General features: G+C 38.6%; 1 long non-coding RNA gene across 1 annotated transcript; it reads left to right on the top strand.

The window, feature by feature from the left end:
* The first annotated feature begins 34 nt into the window (after positions 1–34).
* On the top strand, positions 35–19976 carry LOC119517964. Its single transcript, XR_005213665.1, has 3 exons — positions 35–70; positions 16214–16352; positions 19672–19976. It is a non-coding gene; the product is annotated as an uncharacterized LOC119517964 (long non-coding RNA).
* Positions 19977–20234: the final 258 nt, after the last annotated feature.

Below are 20234 nucleotides of genomic sequence, written 5' to 3'. Positions count from 1 at the left end.
GGGTCTAAACCCTAGGCCCGCCCTGCTCTCATCTCCCAGGCAATGGGTCCCGCCCTTTCCACCGGCTCCGGTAAGGCTTGGCGCTTGGGCCCTCTAAGTCCCAGGTGAAGAAGCGGCGGGAATATGGGATATTGCGGGCAATGCGCTAAAATAGTGTAGGGAATCGTGACAATGACACGCTTTTCGTTCCTTGATATAAAAGAAGCATAGTCTATCTAACTTACAGCAAACACATGGTAAAAATGGCTATTTGCCCCCAAGTTAAAGTAAATCAGAATAATTAACACTTTTTTTGTATTTTGTATTCAAGAAGTCTCGAAATAGGAATAGTACTAAAAAGTCTTCATAGATTTTTTTTTTCATTTAACCCTGAAAAACCTTATGATATAAATATTGATTTTATCCTCAGTTTACAGATGAGAAACATTTAGAGTTAAGAAATTTGTGCAAGGTCATACAACAGGCAAATGGAACTCCATTAAGAACTCCAAATAGCAAATAGAACCCCAAAGCTGATGCTATAAGATTTAACTCAGTTGCAATAAATATTCCCATAAGACTCTAAAACTTGACACAATAATTAAAATACATTCTGAAAAATAACCAGAGCAATGATAGAGACAAGCAAAACCAAAATTATAAAGCAACAGTATTAAAAACAAGGGACTAAAAGTACAGATAATGGAAATGTATTCAATGGGATCAAAAAAGAAACCAGAAGTGGCCCCAACTACATAGAAAAGTTGAATGGATGTTAAAGAAGTCATTCTGTAATTCACTCTAAAATTCATTCTAAAATGTAATGAAAATTAATTTTTAGGGAATGAAAGGAATAAGAAAACAAATGGAATATAAAAATGGACAAAGATATTTCACACACAAGAAGATAATTCATGAAGAAAATAGAATGCAATCCCCAAGTATTAAATGCAAATAAAAATTAGATGCAACTAAAAAAAAAGTTAAAATTTTGGTGCCAGTTTGCACCAAAATTGAAAGTTTACATTTCTAGTAACATAAATTGGTATGCTTCTGGAGGGCAAGGACCTAATCTGATGTTCATAGTGTATCCCTAGTATTTAGTATAAAGCCTGATTTATAGTAGATGTTCAAAAAATACTGTTGAATAAATAACAAATTTGATAATGTATTAGAAGAACCATAAAGATATTCATACCCTTCAATCTAGTAACTGCACCAGAGAAATTTATTCTAAGAAAATATTTCTGTAGAAACCAAAAAGTATACATGGGAATTGTCTCTTTATCCATACTGGATAAAATCTAAATGCCCAAAAAAGAGATAATGCTCTGAATGTTTTAACAAGAACAAAAAAAATTTAAAAATTGTTACAACTATTAAGCATCCTTTAATGTTATAATTAAGGACTAAATAGGACCAAACAATGCCAACCTATAGACTAGACCATAATCTTCCCACCAGTCTATGAGCCCAAGTTGAGGCAGAACCTTCTCTGTTTGGCTCAATCTTGTCTCCCCAGTGACTGGCACAGACCCTTCATGGGAACTTCATGTAACACTAGCCACCACACTTCCCCCTTCTTTTTCTTTCTCTGTTAGAAGCCCCCAGTTTCATTCCAACCACAGGATTTCAAGAGCCACCTGTGAGCCATCTCCAGGTTACCCAAGATGGTACTTTCTTTCTTCAAATCCTGTCTGCAGCTCACTAGCAGAGAAAGTCACTTAGCCTCTGGATGCCTCAGGCTCCTCATGTGGAAATTGCAGGTGATAGTAGTACCTACCCTGAAGAGTTGTAGTGATGTTTAAATTAAATAATGTAGCCAAAGTGCTCAGCAAAGAGACAGGATCAGTGCTCAAGAAATGTTAGCTACTAAATTGCAGATCTTAATGTAACTCCAGAGCACCTAAGAGCCCTATTCAAGGCCAGTGCTGAGAAATTGGGATCGTGCATTTTATGGTCTCTCTGTTATAATGGTAATGGCCTATTTTATTTTATGAAGGATGAGGATTATGATTTAATCCATAGTAATAACTGAAAAGAGGAGATTGAGCCCTTTTGTAATGGACTCACTGTACTCTATTAAAAATCTGATGAGAACAATGAAACACTGTCTCTTAAGAGGGAGCAGTACTAATCTCCATTTTGTTCCAATTTGATTAAATTTTTTTAAAACTTCAGATCTTTTGAAAGAAAAGAAAAAGGGATCTAGAAAATGCAGATTTGGCCAGCATAATGTTCGTGGGGTGGGAAACCTGATGCTTCTCACTTCGTTTCAGACCTCAGTTCCCCTGAGTCAGTGGCTAGCATCCCACCTGGCTCTGGGGATATGGCATCCTTTCCAATGCTCCAAAGCTCTGCTCTCCCGTTTAGGCTGAGGGGGCATTTTGTTATTGCCAACACACCAGCTGTTTAAAATGCCCTGTATCTTCAAACCTCTTTTTAAAATTTAATGCATTGAAATAATAGTTCCCTTGGGAGAGTAGACTCAGAATTCCTAAGGCCACCCACATTATATTACCTTCTGAAACTTGGCATCTTTACCTGTAAAATGAGGAGATAATACCCCAACAATTGCTGGAAAAATCGAATCAGAAAATATAAACAAAGAAGTTTGAAAAGTATGACACGCTACTGAATATAAATTTAAGTTGATAATGTGTTTTGACTATATACATGTGACTCTCAAATATTTGTGTGGATTAAAATAGATATTGTATGAAAATGCCAAGTACATTGCATGGAACGTAGGGACTCCATAAATGTGAACCAATTGCAACTTCACTCTTCTAAGATAGCAATACTGACAATAACATATATTTTAAAATTCCCTATCTCATTTGCCACCAGCTGCAAACTTACTTTCATTTAAGCCCTTACTTAGCTCTGGCCTCAGAAATAAATGACTCTCCTGCTATTTGAGTCCACTCCTTCACCCATGTCCTGGATTCATCCTCTCCATCTCCCCAGGGACATCCCTACATAAAGTATCCCGTCTTCCTCCTTCCATCTTCTGCATCTCTCTCATCCAAAAAAATAAGAAAAGATGCCTCTTCCTCCCCCAACCTTTCCTTGTCCCTTCTAGCACCTGCCGTATCTTTCTCTCTTCTTTTCCAGTCTTCCCTTGGAGAGGGGTATAACAGGCCTAGAGGAGTCTTTAGGCACTTGGATCCTAAAGAAAATGCTGAGAAGTTAAGGCTATTAAGACAAAGGGGAAAGCAGAGGTCATTAAGGCCCCAAAGTACCAGGATCGCAGTAAACACAGGAATGGAGCTAACAGAGGGAAAGCTAGGTGTGAATGGCTAAGAGACTGCAGGACTTTTTCCATGAACAGAGCTGAAATGTCCCCAGATCTTTCTTATTAGATGCCAACCTCAAGTATGTGGTTGGGTCAACCATTATGTGGCAAGGATAGGACACTTCTCTCCTCATTCAAGTTCCTTGAAGGCTAACACCACTTTCTGTTCTTCCTTTCTCTTCCCTTCACTTCCCAGATCACTGCAGCTAACTTCTACCTTCCCCTCCCTGCCCCCGCCCCAGCCCCGTGTCTCCATTTTCATAATCGTGAGAGTCAAGAAAGGTGCAATTCTGGTCCATGAGCTTCAGCATTGAACATGGCTCATTTCTACCTGCAGACACACACTCACCAATGATCTCACTGCCAGATCTAATAAAAACTAACCTTAAAACTTTATGTGGAAGAGAACCTAAGATGGTGGCTAGGTGAGACAGGGCAAAAAACACCTCCATGAAAAATACTAGATAAAAGCCAGAAAGTGACCCAGAACACCAGTTCCAGCGATGCACTAGCTGGACAAGGTCTGCTAAATCCACAGGGACCATGCACTTGGTGAAACCAGGAATCTGCATTCTGAAACGAGTGAGTGAGCTGGCTGAATGTCCAGCAGCTGCGCTGCAGTGTGGAGAACTATGGGTTGGCGTTTGGAGACGGACTAGTTCTTTTTTTAAAAAAAAACCCAAAAGTGGCTGCAGATAAGGCAGCGAGAACCGCACAGTGAAGGGTGGCGTGGAAGATAGCCTCTCGTGGCCCACTGCTAATTGTCTCAGAGCAAGGAGGGCAGAGGTGAGCCAAAAAGGGAAAAAAAACATGCCCCTTGCAGCCATCTTCCCGGCAGGCTGGGAATGCTCCTGCCCGGCACCGGAGCTACAGCCCAGAGCTGCGCCAAGCGACCCAGTGTGACGGGAAGTGTTTCCTGCAACACTGTGCACATGCCACAATATCGGGCGTGGGCAATAGCCCTTTGTGCACCCACAGCTAATTGTCCCAGAGCTGGGAAGGTGGAACTGTGTGTAAAGGGGGAAATTAACATGCCCCATTTAGCTATCTTTACAGCAGTCTGGGAACTCCCCTGCACGGCCCGGCGGCCCAGGGCTTCCCTTGAGGGACAGCACACACTTGTGACGTAGCACAGCCTTCCGTCAGCAGAGGCCCTGGGAGGGCACAGCTGGGAAGAGGGACCCACTCAGAAATCCCAGGGACCCTATGCCAATACCAAGGACTTGTGGGTCAGCAGCAGAGACAATCTGTGGTGAGACTGAACTGAAGGTTTAGACTCTTGCAACAGCCTTAAATCTCCAGGAACACCTGGGAGGTTTGGTTATTAAAGCTGCCCTGCCTCCCTAACTGCTCAGACACATGCCCCACATTCAGGGCGGACAGCACCAACAACACACCCAAACTTGGTGCATCAATTGGACCCCACAAGAACCAGACCCCCACACACCACAAAGACAAAGTTGGGGAGAACCAACTTGAGGGGAATAGGTGACTCGCAGATGCCATCGGCTGGTTAGTTAGAGAAAGTGTATGCCACCAAGCTATAGATCTGAAAAATTAGAGATTGTGGTTTGAATAATTCTTCATATCTTAAAAGAACCCTATTAAGTAAAGCAAATTCCAAGAACCCAAAAAACAACAGAAAATTTTAAAGCATATGAAAAAACCAGACGATATGGATAACCCAGACCCAAGCACCCAAATCAGAAGATCAGAGACACAGTACTTGGAGCAATTAATCAAAGAACTAAAGACAAACAATGAGACCATGGCACAGGATATAAAGGACATAAAGAAGACCTTAGAAGAGTATAAAGAAGAAATTCCAAGAGTAAATAAAAAATAGATGATCTTGTGGAGGCGGGGCAAGATGGCGGAGTGGTGAGGAGCAGAATTTCGTCTCTCCCCTAGAGCAGCTGGCAATTACCCAAGAACTATATGAAACAGTGTTTTCGGGGTCTCCAGTAACCAGTCACACATTGGACACAAGTTTGGAATTGGAGGAAAAGCTGAGATCGCAGCGAACACTGTAAGTTCCCCGGACCAGGGGTCTGGCGCCCCTCCCCACCCAGACCTCACAGACTGTCTTGCTGCCAGCTCCCTGAAAGGAGGGGAAAAAAAAAAAAAACCAAAAAACAGCAATCTGCTGAGGGCAAGAAGGGAGGCTCAACCCAGCCTCAACTGCAGAATTAATTAACAAATTAATTAACTAACTTTGGGAGCTGGGGTGCTAAAGAAGGGCTGGGATCCAAGAAGTGGGGTCACGTAAAAGCGGGCACCCATTCCCAGACTCCAAAAAAGCCATTTTTTTTTTTCCCTTACATTTCCTCCCTTCTGGCTTCTCACTGATCCCTTATCGTTTTGCATTTCAGTAGCCCCCAGCAGGGGTGGAACTGAAGCGGTTGGAGAGTAATTATCAGACAATAGCCCAAAGCATATCTTTAAATGCTCTATTCTGACACTGACAAAACTTCCAGGCTGGGGAGAGACGTTTAAAAGAGACTCTTTTTTCTTTTATTTCCTTTTTTTTTTTTTTTTTTTTTTTTTAAATCTAAGAGTAATATATGTGGTTATTTTCTATCGGAAAGCCCAGGTTGAGGGACTAGGCTGGGCTTGAGAGGAGACAGAGTACCCACAGTGTCTCTGAATTCCGTATTCACTACTGAAGGCCTCCACCCCCGTCTTTAATTGGCAACTCAGGCTGACCAAGGAATCTACCTGGAGAGGCCTCAAAGAGGAGAGAGGAGAAGGGAATAGTGCCCCTGAGAGACAACTGGAGTTCTGAGGATTGGGAGAGTGGAGGGAGGCCCAGCTCAACTGGCAGTCCTCCTTCTGGGAATTCAGACCCCAGGGGCTGGAATTCAGATTCCGGCTTCAGTCAGCCACGCCCCTGACAGGATCAGAGTCACCAGGAGAACTAAAGGCTCCATACCTCCTTACACTGGTGGGGGAGCTGAATGCTGGCCAGCACCACCTGCTGGACAGGAGAGGAAAAGCACCAATTCTAAAGGCCTCATAGGAGGGTCTCATTCTCAGGAAAACTCCATACCCTCCCAATGAGACCTGGGCCTCACTAGACTGGGAAAATCTGACTAGGGTCGACCATATCTGAGGAGACCCACTCACAAAAAGGTTACATAGAGGCAGAGCAAGAAACAGAAAAAACAAGAGGGGAAAAATTCTGATCAACTAAATAGAACCTAAGTTAGAGGTCTAGAATAAGTTGAACTGAATAACAGAGGCCAGAAAACAAAGCCAACCAACAAGAAAACCACTAGGTAAAAGACAGAAAACAAGCTCCAAAATAAACTAATCAAGAGAATCAGATGCCTAGACAACTTAAGATAACAAGCCATACCAGGAAACATGAAAACATGGACCAGCCAAAGGAACAAACTAATAGCTCAGCTGAGACACAGGAGTGGAGGCAACTAATGCTAAATAAATTTGATGAAATGAAGGAAGATATAGCAAAAGAGCTGAAGGATATAAAGAAGACACTGGCTGACCATAAAGAAGAATTCATAAACTTAAAAAAACAAATGGCAGAACTCATGGGAATGAAGGCCACAATGGAGGAGATGAAAAACACAATGGAGGGACACAACAGTAGATTTGAACAGGCAGAAGAAAGGATCAGTGAACTGGAAGACAGGTCATTCAAATTCATACACACAAAAGAACAGATGGTGAAAAAAATGGAAAAATATGAGCAGGGTCTTAGGGAGCTGAGTGACAACATGAAATGCACAAATATATGTGTTATGGGTATCCCAGAAGGAGAAGAGAGGGGAAAAGGTGCAGAAAGAGTAATAGAAGACATATTCACTGAAAATTTCCCAACTCTTATAAAAGACAGAAAATTAGAGATTCAAGAAGTACAATGTACCCCAAATAGAATAGATCCCAATAGACCTACTCCAAGACACTTACTGGTCAGATTGTCCAATGTCAAAGACAAAGAGAGGATTCTGAAAGCAGCAAGAGAAAAGCAATCCATCACATACAAGGGAAAGTCAATAAGACTATGTACAGATTTCTCTGCAGAAACCATGGAGGCAAGAAGACAGTGGCATGATATATTTAAGATACTGAAAGAGAAAAACTGCCAACCAAGAATTCTATATCCAGCAAAATTTTCCTTCAAAAATGAGGGAGAGATTAAAACATTTTCAGACAAACAGACACTGAGAGAGTTTGTGAATAAGAGACCGGCACTACAAGAAATACTAAAGGGAGTGCTACAGGCTGATAGGAAAAGACAGGAGAGAGAGAGTTGGAGAAGAGTGCAGAAATGAAGATTATCAGGAAAGGTAAAAGGAGAGGAAAAAATAAGATATGACATATAAATTCCAAAAAACAAAATGGTAGTAGAAAGTACTGCCCCTACAGTAATAACACTAAATGTAAATGGATTAAACTCCCCAATAAAAAGACACAGACTGGCAGAATGGATTAAAAAACAGGACCCATCTATATGCTGTCTACAAGAAACTCACTTTAGACACAAGGACAAACATAGAATGAAAGTGAAAGGTTGGAAAAAGATATTTCATGCAAACAACAACCAGAAAAAAGCGGGAGTAGCTATATTAATATCAGACAAGTTAGAGTTCAAAAGCGAAACAATTAAAAGAGACAAAGAAGGACACTATATATTAATAAAAGGGTCAATTCATCAAGAAAACATAACAGTCATAAATATTTATGCACCAAACCAGAATGCCCCAAAATTCATGAGGAAAACACTGTGATCACTGAAAGGAGAAATAGATACCGCTACAATAATAGTTGGAGACTTCAATACACCACTCTCATCAATGGATAGAACATCTAGACAGAGGATCACTAAAGAAACAGAGATGTTGAATTGTATGACAAATGAACTAGACTTGACAGACATTTATAGAACACTACATCCAACAACAGCAGGATACACTTTTTTCTCAAGTGCTCATGGAACATTCTCTAGGATAGACCACATGTTGGGTCACAAAGCAAGTCTCAACAAATTTAAAAATATTGATATTATACAAAACACTTTCTCAGACCACAATGGAATGAAGTTGGAAATAAATAAAAGGCAGAAGGTCAGAAAATTCACAAACATATGGAGGCTAAACAACACCCTCTTAGAAAACCAGTGGGTAAAGGAAGAAATTACTAGAGAAATTAGTAAATACCTCGAGGCAAATGACAATGAAACACAACTTATCAAAACTTATGGGATGCAGCACAGGCAGTGCTGAGAGGGAAATTTATTGCCCTAAATGCCTATATTAAAAGAGAAGAGAGAGCAAAAATTGAAGAGTTAACTGCTCACCTGGAGGAATTAGAGAAAGAACAGCAAACTAACCCCAAAGCAAGCAGAAGGGAAGAAATAACAAAGATTAGAGCAGAAATAAATACAATTGAGAACAGGAAAACAATAGAGAGAATCAACAAAACCAGAAGTTGGTTCTTTGAGAAAATCAATAAAATCGATGGACCACTGGCTAGGCTAACAAAAAAAAAAGAGCAGATGCAAATAAATGCAATCAGAAATGGGAAAGGAAATATAACTACCGACCCTGCAGAAATTAAGGAGATAATGAGAAGATACTATGAGCAACTATATGCTAATAAACTAGACAACTTAGATTAAATGGACAACTTCCTAGAAAAGCATAAACAACCAACATTAACTCAAGAAGAAATAGACGACCTCAACAAACCAATCACAAGTAAAGAGATTGAGTCAGTCATCAAAAAGCTCCCAAAAAGGAAAAGCCCAGGACCAGATGGTTTCAGATGTGAATTCTACCAAGCATTCAAGAACGAATTAGTACCAATCCTGCTCAATCTCTTCAAAAAAATTGAAGTAGAGGGAAAGCTACCTAACTCTTTCTATGAAGCCATCATCACCCTAATACCAAAACCAGGCAAAGATACTACAAAAAAAGAAAATTATAGACCAATTTCTTTAATGAATATAGATGCAAAAATCCTCAACAAAATACTCGCAAATCGAATCCAGCAGCACATTAAAAGAATTATACACCACGACCAGGTGGGATTTATTCCAGGTATGCAAGTCTGGTTCAACACAAGAAAATCAATTAATGTAATACACCACATCAATAAATCAAAGCAGAAGAACCACATGATCATCTCGATTGATGCAGAAAAGGCATTTGACAAAATTTAACATCCTTTCCTGATGAAAACACTTCAAAAGATAGGAATAGAAGGGAACTTTTTCAATATGATAAAGGCAATATATGAAAAACCCACAGCTAACATCACACTCAATAGGGAGAGACTGAAAGCTTTTCCTCTAAGATCAGGAACAAGACAGGGATGCCCACTATCACCACTGCTATTCAACATTGTGCTGGAAGTTCTAGCTAGAGCAATTAGGCAAGAAAAAGTAATAAAAGGCATCCAAATTGGAGAGGAAGAAGTAAAACTTTCACTATTTGCAGATGACATGATTCTATATGTAGGAAATCCAGAAAAATCTACAGCAAAGCTACTAGAACTAGTCAATGAATACAGCAAAGTAGTAGGCTACAAGATCAACACGCAAAAATCTGTAGTGTTCCTATACACAAGTAATGTGCAACAAGAGGAGGAAATCAAGAAAAAAATCCCATTTACAATAGCAACCAAAAGAATCAAGTATTTAGGAATAAACTTAACCAAGGACACAAAAGACCTTGACATAGAAAACTATAAGAAACTGCTAAAAGAAATTGAACAAGACCTGAAAAAATGGACGAACATACCATGTTCATGGATTGGAAGACTAAATATAGTTAAGATGGCAATTTTACCTAAACTGATTTACAGATTCAATGCAATACCAATTCAAATCCCAACAACTTACTTTACAGAAATAGAAAAACCAATAACTAAATTTATTTGGAAGGGTAAGGTGCCCCAAATAGCCAAAAATGTCTTGAGAAAGAGGAGTGAAGTGGGAGGTCTCACACTACCTGACTTTGAAGCATATTACAAAGCTACAGTGCTCAAAACAGCATGGTACTGGCATAAGGACAGATATACTGATCAATGGAATCGAATTGAGTGTTCAGAAGTAGACCCTCACATCTATGGACAACTGATCTTTGATAAGGCAGTGAAGCCGAAGCAACTGGGAAAGAGCAGCCTGTTCAATAAATGGTGTTTGGAGAACTGGATATCCATTTCCAAAAGAATGAAAGAGGATGTCCATCTCACACCTTATACCAAAATTAATTCAAAGTGGATCAAAGACCTAAACATTAGCACCAAGACCATAAAACTCTTAGAAGAAAATGTAGGGCAATATCTTAAAGATCTTGTGAAAGGAGGTGGTTTCTTAGACCTCACACCCAAGGCACAAGCGACCAAAGAACAAATAGACAAATGGGATCTCCTCAAAATTAAACACTTTTGTACATCAAAGGACTTTGTCAGAAAAGTCAAAAGGCAACCTACACAATGGGAGATGATATTTGGAAACCACATATCAGATAAGGGTTTAATATCCCGAATATATAAAGGAATCCTGCATCTCAATACCAGAAAGACAAACAATCCAATTAAAAAATGGGCAAAAGACATGAACAGACATTTTTCTGAAGAGGAAATACAAATGGCTCAAAAGCATATGAAAAAATGCTCAACTTCACTGGCTATTAAGGAAATGCAAATCAAAACCACAATGAGATATCGTCTCACACCTACCAGAATGGCCATTATCCAAAAAACAGAAAATGACAAGTGCTGGAGAGGATGTGGAGAAAGAGGCACACTTATTCATTGTTGGTGGGAATGTAGATTGGTGCAGCCACTCTGGAAGACAGTATGGAGGTTCCTCAGGAAGCTAAATATAGATTTGCCATATGACCCAGCTATTCCATTGCTGGGTATATACTCAGAGGAACTGAAACTTAAGACACAAACAGACATTTGTAAACCAATGTTTATTGCAGCATTATTCACAATTGCCAAGAGATGGAAACAGCCCAAATGCCCATCAAAGGACGAGTGGATAAACAAACTGTGGTATATACACATGATGGAATATTATGCAGCTGTAAGACAGAACAAAGACATGGATCATGTAATAATGTGGATGAACCTTGAGGACATTATGTTGAGTGAAGTTAGCCAGAAACAAAAGGACAGATTCTGTATGGTCTCACTAATATGAACAGACATTAATGAACAAACTTTGGGAGTTAAAAGCTGACAACACAGGTGACCAAGAGATAGAAAGAGGGCAGAGATCAGCCATCTGATGCTGAAGGAGTACAGAATGTTTAGGATTGATTGCATAGATCCAGAAATAGATAGCATAATACTGTGTGATGGTAGCACGGTATTGTAAGTACGCTGAACAAAGATGTCTGTGAGTAAAGCTGAAAGAGGTGGGATAGGAGAATGTATGACACCAGAGGTAAAGATAGATGATAAAGACTGGGACTGTATAACGTGGCAAAAACTGGAGTGGCCAATGACTGTTACTAAATATACAAATATAAAAATGTTTTTGCATGTGGGAAAGCAAATGAATGTCAACCATGTAGAAATTTGAAAAAGGGATGGTATACAGGAAAAAACATAATCAAAGCAAACTGGAGTTTATGGTCAACAGTAACATTGTAATATACCTCCATTAAATGTAACAAAGGCAATACACCAACGCTAAATGTATATGAGAAGGGGATATAGGGGAGTAATATGGGATTCTTGGTAGTGGTGTTATTTGCTGTCCTTAGTAGTGTATTGTATTGTATGACATGTTATTTTTCTTTTTATCATTTTTTCTTATTGCTAAAAAAAAAAAAACAATTTTTCTTGTAGTAATCAGTATGTTCAAATGCTGATTGTGGTGATAAATGTACAACTTTATGATGATACCATGAACAACTGATTGTACACTGTGGATAAATGTATGGTATGTGAATATAACTCTATAAAATTGTAGGAAAATATATATATAGGAGTAAAAGTGTTGGAGAAAACATGGTGAGAGGGATGATGCCTCACCAATATGAACTAACTACAATGTATAAACTCAGAATTGAATCTTAGAACATAGCCTAACGTGGACACAATAATTGTAATAGTCCCTAGATTGTAAGCTCTTACAGCAGTTAACTCTATCCCTGAATTGTAAGGCTTATCTCTAAACTTTGAGATGCTGATCCCCTACTGTATGTTGTCACAAACATTGGGACTGGTGGTTTGATGTGCTGAGCCCTCGAGCATGGGACTTGCACTTATGAAGCTCATTACCACAAAGGAGAGTCTAAAGTTGTATGTAATGGTGTCTAAGAGTCTCCCCCTGAGTACCTCTTTGTTGCTCAGATGTGGCCCTCTCTCTCTCTGAGCCATCTCGACAGGTGAACTCGCTGCCCTCCCCCCTATGTGGTACCCGACTCCCAGGGGTGTAAATCTCCCTGGCAACGCAGAGTATGACTTCCGGGAATGAATATGGACCCGGCATCGTGGGACTGAGAGTATCTTCTTGACCAAAAGGGGGATGCAAAATGAGACGAAATGGTTTCAGTGTCTGAGAGATTCCAAATGGAGTTGAGAGGTCACTCTGGTGGACATTCTTATGCACTATATAGATAACATCTCTTAGGCTTTAATGTATTGGAATAGCTGGAAGTAAATAGCTGAAACTACCAAACTCCAACCTAGCAGTCTGGATTCCTGAAGACAATTATACAATAATGTAGATTACAAGGGGTGACAGTGTGATTGTGAAGACCTTGTGGATCACACCCCCTTTATCTAGTGTATGGATGAGTGGAGGAATGGGGATAAAAACTAAAGGACAAATGGTGTGGGATGGGGGGATGATTTGGGTGTTTTTTTTTCACTTTTATTTTTTATTCTTGTTCTGGTTCTTTCTGATGTAAGGAAAATGTTCAGAGATAGATTGTGGTGACGAACGCATAACTATGTTATCATACTGTGGACAGTGGATTGTATATCATGGATGATTGTATGGTGTGTGAATGTATTTCAATAAAACTGAATTTTATAAAAAAAATCTAAAAAAAAAATAGATGATCTTATGGAAATAAAAGAAACTGTCAACCAAATTAAAAAGATTCTGGATACTCATAGTACAAGACTAGAGGAAGTGGAACAATGACTCAATGTCCTTGAGAACCACAGAATGGAAAATGAAAGAACAAAAGAAAGAATGAGGAAAAAAATTCAAAAAATCAAAATGGATCTCAGGCATATGATAGATAAAATAAAACGTCCAAATTTAAAACTCATTGGTGTCCCAGAAGGAGAAGAGAAGGGTAAAGGTCTAGAAAGAGTATTCAAATAAATTGTTGGGGAAAACTTCCCCAACCTTCTACACAATATAAATACACAAAGCATAAATGCCCAGCCAACTCCAAATAGAATAAATCCAAATAAACCCATTCTAAGACATATTCTGATCAGACTGTCAAATACTGAAGAGAAGGAGCAAGTTCTGAAAGCAGCAAGAGAAAAGCAATTCACCACATACAAAGAAACAACATAAGACTAAGTAGTGACTACTCAGCGGCCGCCATGGAGACAAGAAGGCAGTGGCATGACATATTCAAAATTCTGAGAGAGAAAAATTTCCAACCAAGAATACTTTATCCAGCATAACTCTCCTTCAAATTTGAGGGAGAGCTTAAATTTTTCACAGACAAACAAATGCTGAGAGATTTTGCTAATAAAAGACCTGCCCTACTGGAGATACTAAAGGGAGCCCTACCGACAGAGAAACAAAGAAAGGAGAGAGAGAGATAGAGAAATTTAACAGACATATATAGAACATTACACCCCAAATCACCAGGATACACATTCTTCTCTAGTGATCACAGAACTTTCTCCAGAATAGACCATAGGCTGGGACATAAAACAAACCTCAATAAACTCAAAAAAAAAAAAAAATTGAAGTTATTCAAAGCACATTCTCTGACCACAATGGAATACAAACAGAAGTCAATAACCATCAGAGACTTAGAAAATTCACAAACACCTGGAGGTTAAAAATGAGGGGGAGATGAAAACATTCCCAGATAATCAAAAGCTGAGAGACTTCATCACCAGTAGATCAGTCCTATAAGAAACACTAAAGGGAATCATGCAGGCTGAAAGGAAGGGACACTAAACAATTGACTGAAACCACATGAAGAAATAAAGATTTCCAGTAAAGATCACATGGTAAATATAAATACCAATACTACTGTATTTTTGATTTGTAACTCCACTACTTACTTCCTACAGGATCTAAAATAAATAAAGTGTAAGATAAATCAGTGATTTTGGACTCAATGTAAAATATGTAGTTTTTGATAAGAGCTACATAAAGGTGGGGGAATGGAGGAGTATAGAAACATAGTTTATGCGTCCTATTGAAGTTAAGTTGGTATCAAAGAAAACAAGATTGTTATAGACTTAAGAAGTTAAATTTAAGCCCCATGGTAAACACAAAGAAAGTATCAGAGAATATGATCATAGAGAAGAAAAGCAGAGTATGGGTTACAAGAAGTGGGGGAAGGGGCAATGGGGAGTTAATAAGAAATGAGTGTAGGGTTTCTGTTTGGGGTGAAGGGAAATTTCTAGCAATGGATGGTGGGAAGGTGATGGCATTGCAACATTGTGAATGTGATTAATCCCACTAAATGGAATGCTTGGGAGGGGTTGGAATGGGAAGATTTATGCTGTATATATGCTTCCACAATTGAAAAAAAAAGACAGTCTAAATAGATAATAACAATTAAATGCCATAGATGATCATGGATGAGATCTAAGAATAGAGGAGAAAAGGCTCAAAAGGACACCATTGGGACATAAGGAAAAAAAATGAAATATAGAATGTAAGCTTTATATCAATGTTAAATTTCTTAAACTTCTTAACTACACTTAATGTGATTACATAAATGAATGTTCTTGTTCATAGGAAATGTATATGTGAATTATATTATTTGTTCAAGGATGTGTGCAACTTGCTCTCATATGTTCAGAAGACAGAGCAATAGATGATGGATGATAGACAGGGAGGAAGGGAGGGAAAGAAAGAAATAGTAAAGTGACAAAATTTTAAAGTTGGTAGATCAGGGTATCGGTGGAGGGGAGGTTGGGGTATGCTAGAGTTCTGTGTATGGGGTTTGTATTATTTGTGCAACTGTTCCTGTAAGTTTGTATTTATTTCAAGAAAAATTTTTTTAAAAAAAGAAAAGGGAGGCAATTCTGTTACTGAATCATTCAATAAATATATACTGAGCAAAAGAAAAAAAAAAAAAAGAAAAAAAAAAAAAACCTTATGTGACTTGATCCCACTGCAGCATTTGGCATGACTGGTCACCATTCCATTTCAAAGCACTTCTCTCTTGTTTTCTGAGGCATATGGTCTCTCTTCTGGGCTACAGAGTCTCTGATCCCTCCTCAGTCTCATTTTCATTTCTATTTCTTTCAGTGAAACAAACTGCTAGAGAAAAAAAGGGGAAGAACTGATTTGGGGGTGGAAATCAATGAATTTATTTTTTGGAAAAGTCAAATTTGTAGTGCCAGTGAAGATGTTCAGTTGGATTAATGCATATGATGGCTGGAGCTCTGGCAGCTATTTTGGACTGTGGGGATAAAGACCATATCCTAGGGGTAGAGGATTAGGGAGTTGGGTGGAGCCTGGATCCCTGATGACAGGGTGCTCAACATCAAACCCTAGAGTACTTACTTCCTGAATTCTTTTACAAATGACAGAAATAAACTTTTGTTTTTTAAAAGCAACTTATTTGGTTTTCTGTTTTTGCAGCCTAGTCCTAACTTGTATGATTCTTATTACCTACAAGGTAAAATTCAAATATAACTTAAAAGGCCCCCATGATCTGGCCCTGCTTACCTTTCCACTTCTTCTCCTGTCACAGCCTTTCACCCCTAATTCTTGCACTTTATTCTCAGTGATTTCAAACCACATGTGGTTCTCTGAACATACCTTGATGACTTTGCATGTGTGACTTCATGCCCGCCTATGGGAACAAATGCAATCTCCTACTTCTACCCTCCCTGAATTCAAGCCTTTACAAAGACTCTCATCCAGGTAAGACAGTTCTCTAGAAGTCCCACAACATCAACCAGGTTGACAACTGATGAGCTCTTAATTTAAACTTCCCATCCCAAATAATCTCAAATATGTGATATACAGTAATTCTGAAAGGAAAAGCAAGTTTTTTTTTTAAAAATCCACCAGAGGGAGACAAACTGAAAGAAAGCGTGTAGAAAGAGTTCAGAAGTGAAGGAAGCACATGTGAAACCTTCCAGGTCAATACATTTTGAAGAAAAGTGATTAACTCATGCCAATTAATGGCTTCTGAGATATGAATCTATTACAATTTAGATATTTAATTTTTTTAATTATTAAAATTCGGGATGTATTTTTCTGCATTGTAGGTGTTTGCATTTAGTTGTATTTGGGGTTTATGACCTGCACCCCCCCACCCCCAAAAAGTGCAATAGGACTGTAGAAATTAATAATTTTAAAGTCCAAAGGGAAAATCTAAAGTCATGGTGAAGAGTTGAGAGCACTGCACTTGAATTCTAGCTGTAACTCTTTAACAACTTAATGGTGGGGCCATAGACAACTCTCCTTACTGCAGTTTCCTCACCTGTGAAAATAACCATAAATAACCATCCTCTTTTGTGCCAGATATATACATTGTCTCATTTAATCTCCATAACTCTATAAGATAGGTACTATTATGATGATTGTTCTTTTACAGTTGAGGGAAACTGAGTTTTCAGGAAGTTAAATAACCTGCCTCTTATAAACCTAGTAAACCGCAGACCCAGGCTCAGAACGCAAAGTCAGGTGCCCTTGCCTGTGCTCTGTGCCACCACCCTGTACGAATATTTTTTCAAAGGTTCTTTCTAGTTCTCAAATTTCTGTGTCTTTATAATAAATACCATGGTTAAACACAATGCATGAATATAAAGACAGTTTGAAATCTGTCATATTTTGTATTTTCTTTCTAAATTCTAATACATGTTAAACCGTGATTCTTGGAAGTATGCATTATTACTTTGCTTGTGCTTTCTGATCTGGTCTGGTTGATGAAATCTTTATGAATTCAGTTGTGATCGCTCAGTGACACAATCTAAATGCATTTAGCAATACTGTCAGAAATTTAAAAAGAAACAATAACATTAAGCTACTGTGCCAGTTTGGAAATATTATGTCTCCCAAAAAACCATGTTCTTTAATGCAGTCTTGTGGGGGCAGATTTATTAGTTTTTTTGATTAGGTGGAAGCTTTTTGATTGACTGTTTCCATGGAGATATGACTTACCCAACTGTGGGTGATAGTTCTGATTAGATTATTTTCATGGAGGTGTGGCCCTGCCCATTCAGGGTGGGTCTTGATTAGTTCACTGGAGTATTTAAGAGAACTAAGAGTAGATCCAGATGCCTGCTGACATGTAGAGATGGTTGGAGATGCTAAGCTAAGAGATGAAGCCCAGGGTTTGCTCTGGAAAAGCTAAGAGAGACCCAGAGACATTCTAGAGAAAGCCATTTTGAAATGTAATCTGGGAGCAAAGGAATAGTGGATGCCAGCCACGTGCCTTCCCAGCTGACAGAGGGGTTCCGGATGGCCTCAGCTGTTCTTCAGTGAAGGTGTCCTCTTGTTCATGCCTTAATTTGGACCTTTTCTCAGCCTTGGAACAACTGTAAATTTGTAATTTAATAAATCCCCTTTTAAAAGCCAATCCATTTCAGGTATGGTGCATAACGGCAGCTTTAGCAAACCAGAACAGCTACTAATCCTTTTTTAATATAAAAAGAACTCAGAGATTAGTAAATGTTACAGAAATCTCTTTTTCTCTTTGACTCATGCTGGTTTAATTCCAGGGAAGATTAGTAAGATTTAAAAGCCATTGTCAGCCCTAAAGCCTACTAGACAACCTATTTTAGCATAAAGCTCTAGGGTTCATTTTGGAAAAGCAATTATGTTAAACAACCAAATTTATCCTCCAATCAGGTGTCTTCCTCCCACTATGCTTTGCAGATGTGGTTCAAGGTCATTTTTGACATCCTGTTGAAAATGTTGCTAACTCCACCAAATAGAATTGTAGCCATTTTCATGTGGAGAATGTAATCGCTTAAATCACTTACCTTTCAACAAGATTAAAAAGAGATATTAGATGGTCTCAATAAAGATGTTGAGTGTACACAAATCATTCAGTGCTTTATTAATCCCAAAATATTTTATAATCACATTTCTTTTCATTGGTAAATTTCAGTTTCAATTGTGTAAATCCCTTGTGTAGAATAATATGCATTTAGTTGTTTGGTGGTTTTCTTTTTTGTTGTTCTTGTTCTGCATTTTTTTCTTTATTAGAGAAGTTGTAGGTTTACAATAGCTGTTTTTTATGATCATTTTCTAGTTTGTGTATTTATATAAATCATTTTTCTAATAGAACAGCATAAAAAATGGTGCCAAGTAATTGCTTTTATATCTGCAGTTATAAAAGAGCAGCTGCCAAAAAGCCACCTGGATTGCAAGAATTATACAGCGAATCAGTCTTTCCAGGGGTGGGAAAAGGGAGTGTTTCTCCAGTCCTGTAGATTTATGGATAATTCCATACCCATCCACATGCCTTTACCTGTTTATATAAGGCTTAAATATTTTTTTCCAATTTAGACCACAGTCTGTTCTTTGAGATACACAGAAAAAAAGAAATCCACCATCAAAAAGAGCTCTGCTTTCTTTTTTGTTTTTTGTTTTTGTTTTTGTTTTTCCAGATGCAACAATCTAGGGCACAACAGAGAGTTTAGTGTTCTATTTGGATTAACATTTTCTCAATTTCCTTTAGTATACAAAGATGGATAAATGATGGCATTTTTCGTCTTCTGTGAAGAGCAGTGTTTTCACAAGCCACAGACTTTATGGGTTTAATCATGTGAAATTATACCTAAAGAATTAATCTTATTCACAGGGTCCTTTCTTTCTGCCCAGCTGCATTCCTTAAAATACTAAGTAAATTTCTATACCACAAGGATTCATTGAAACCAAGCATTCACTCCAATTGAAAATCGAGACTGAGAGGTTTGAGATTATATTCTCAGAAAAAGAAAAATGGAAACAAACTCCCAGTTTAGCTGTTTGCCCCACCCTTACTCTCTCCCATCACCTGTTTAATAAGGGGACTGCAAACTGGTACATTGGAAATCTGTTCCACTATTTGAAAGTCTAAAGCAGATTTACATTTTAAATCTTTTAGTAGCCACATTAAGAAAAGTAAAAGAAAGGTACAATTCATTTTAACAATGTATTTTATTTAGCCCAATATATCCCAAATATCATCTTTTCAATATATAATCAACAAAAAAACATTAATGAGATATTTTGCATTCTTTTTCAGGTGAAGTCTGCAAAACCCCATTGCATATTTTATACATACAGCACTACAGGACTGGCCACACTTCAAGGGCTCAGTGGCCACTGCATTGGACAGAGCAGGTCTGAAGGAAGACTCTCATTCTCTTATTACCTAAAGGAACTAGAGAGCCTTAAAGGAAGGAGAGAACCTCTTAGGAAGTGAGCTCAAATTTTATTTAGCCAACTGTTCCAGTTTGAATGTATTATGTCCCCCCAAACGCCATTATCTCTGATGTAATCTTGTGTGGGCAGACCTATCAGTGTTAGATTGTAATTCTTTGAGTGTTTCCATGGAATGCGCCCCACCCAACTGTGGTTGATGACTCTGGATAATTTCCATGGAGGTGCTGGCCTGCCCATTCAGGGTGGGCCTTGATCAGTGGAGCCATATAAATGAGCTGACAGGCAGAGGGAACTTACTGCAGCTGTGAGTGACATTTTGAAGAGCAGCTACAGCCAAGAGGGACACTTTGAAGAAACACAGGAACTGAGAGAGGAGCTGCAGATGATAGGAGAGTTTGAAGACAGCCGTTGAAAGCAGACTTT

The sequence above is a fragment of the Choloepus didactylus genome, chromosome 2 (genome assembly GCF_015220235.1).
Source record: "Choloepus didactylus isolate mChoDid1 chromosome 2, mChoDid1.pri, whole genome shotgun sequence".
Taxonomy (NCBI): Eukaryota; Metazoa; Chordata; class Mammalia; order Pilosa; family Megalonychidae; genus Choloepus; species Choloepus didactylus.
This window is presented reverse-complemented; position numbering and strand designations above follow the sequence as displayed.